The sequence below is a fragment of the Oncorhynchus nerka genome, linkage group LG10, assembly GCF_034236695.1.
Source record: "Oncorhynchus nerka isolate Pitt River linkage group LG10, Oner_Uvic_2.0, whole genome shotgun sequence".
NCBI lineage: Eukaryota > Metazoa > Chordata > Actinopteri > Salmoniformes > Salmonidae > Oncorhynchus > Oncorhynchus nerka.
Window position 1 is genome coordinate 98822752 of NC_088405.1, and position 2457 is coordinate 98825208.

Sequence of the window (2457 nt, forward strand, 5' to 3'; positions counted from 1 at the left end):
TGTTAAGAGATGGGAGGGGATTAATGGTGTTAAGAGATGGAAGGGGCTTAATGGTGTTGAGAGATGGGAGGGGCTTAATGGTGTTGAGAGATGGGAGGGGCTTAATGGTGGAGGAGCTTGATGGTGTTGAGAGATGGAGGGGATTAATGGTGTTAAGAGATGGGAGGGGCTTAATGGTGTTAAGAGATGGGAGGGGCTTAATGGAGCTGAGCGGTGGGACTGGATGGTGTTAAGAGATGGGAGGGGATTAATGGTGTTAAGAGATGGAAGGGGCTTAATGGTGTTAAGAGATGGGAGGGGCTTAATGGTGTTGAGAGATGGGAGGGGCTTAATGGTGTTCAGAGATGGGAGGGGCTTAATGGTGTTGAGAGATGGGAGGGGATTAATGGTGTTAAGAGATGGGAGGGGCTTAATGGTGTTAAGAGATGGGAGGGGCTTAATGGATCTGAGCGGTGGGAGGGGCTTAATGGTGTTAAGAGATGGGAGGGGCTTAATAGTGTTAAGAGATGGGAGGGGCTTAATGGTGTTAAGAGATGGGAGGAGCTTAATGGTGTTAAGAGATGGGAGGGGCTTAATGGAGCTGAGCGGTGGGAGGGGCTTAATGGTGTTAAGAGATGGGAGGGGCTTAATGGAGCTGAGCGGTGGGACTGGATGGTGTTAAGAGATGGGAGGGGCTTAATGGAGCTGAGCGGTGGGACTGGATGGTGTTAAGAGATGGGAGAGGCTTAATGGAGCTGAAGGGTGGGACTGGATGGTGTTACATTTACATTTAAGTCATTTAGCAGACGCTCTTATCCAGAGCGACTTACAAATTGGTGCTTTCACCTTATGACATCCAGTGGAACAGCCACTTTACAATAGTGCATCTAAATCTTTTAAGGGTGGGGGGGGTGAGAAGGATTACTTTATCCTATCCTAGGTATTCCTTAAAGAGGTGGGGTTTCAGGTGTCTCCGGAAGGTGGTGATTGACTCCGCTGTCCTGGCGTCGTGAGGGAGTTTGTTCCACCATTGGGGGGCCAGAGCAGCGAACAGTTTTGACTGGGCTGAGCGGGAACTGTACTTCCTCAGTGGTAGGGAGGCGAGCAGGCCAGAGGTGGATGAACGCAGTGCCCTTGTTTGGGTGTAGGGCCTGATCAGAGCCTGGAGGTACTGAGGTGCCGTTCCCCTCACAGCTCCGTAGGCAAGCACCATGGTCTTGTAGCGGATGCGAGCTTCAACTGGAAGCCAGTGGAGAGAGCGGAGGAGCGGGGTGACGTGAGAGAACTTGGGAAGGTTGAACACCAGACGGGCTGCGGCGTTCTGGATGAGTTGTAGGGGTTTAATGGCACAGGCAGGGAGCCCAGCCAACAGCGAGTTGCAGTAATCCAGACGGGAGATGACAAGTGCCTGGATTTGGACCTGCGCCGCTTCCTGTGTGAGGCAGGGTCGTACTCTGCGGATGTTGTAGAGCATGAACCTACAGGAACGGGCCACCGCCTTGATGTTAGTTGAGAACGACAGGGTGTTGTCCAGGATCACGCCAAGGTTCTTAGCGCTCTGGGAGGAGGACACGATGGAGATGTCAACCGTGATGGCGAGATCATGGAACGGGCAGTCCTTCCCCGGGAGGAAGAGCAGCTCCGTCTTGCCGAGGTTCAGCTTGAGGTGGTGATCCGTCATCCACACTGATATGTCTGCCAGACATGCAGAGATGCAATTCGCCACCTGGTCAGATGGGAGGGGCTTAATGGAGCTGAGCGGTGGGACTGGATGGTGTTAAGAGATAGATGGGAGGAGCTGAATGGAGCTGAGCGGTGGGACTGGATGGTGTTAAGAGATAGATGGGAGGAGCTGAATGGAGCTGAGCGGTGGGACTGGATGGTGTTAAGAGATAGATGGGAGGGGCTGAATGGAGCTGAGCGGTGGGACTGGATGGTGTTAAGAGATAGATGGGAGGGGCTGAATGGAGCTTAGTGGTGGGACTGGATGTGTTAAGAGATAGATGGGAGGGGCTGAATGGAGCTTAGTGGTGGGACTGGATGTGTTAAGAGATAGATGGGAGGAGCTGAATGGAGCTGAGCGGTGGGACTGGATGGTGTTAAGAGATAGATGGGAGGAGCTGAATGGAGCTGAGCGGTGGGACTGGATGGTGTTAAGAGATAGATGGGAGGGGCTGAATGGAGCTGAGCGGTGGGACTGGATGTGTTAAGAGATAGATGGGAGGGGCTGAATGGAGCTGAAGGGTGGGACTGGATGGTGTTAAGAGATAGATGGGAGGGGCTGAATGGAGCTTAGTGGTGGGACTGGATGGTGTTAAGAGATAGATGGGAGGGGCTGAATGGAGCTGAGCGGTGGGACTGGATGGTGTTAAGAGATAGATGGGAGGGGCTGAATGGAGCTTAGTGGTGGGACTGGATGTGTTAAGAGATAGATGGGAGGGGCTGAATGGAGCTTAGTTGTGGGACTGGATGTGTTAA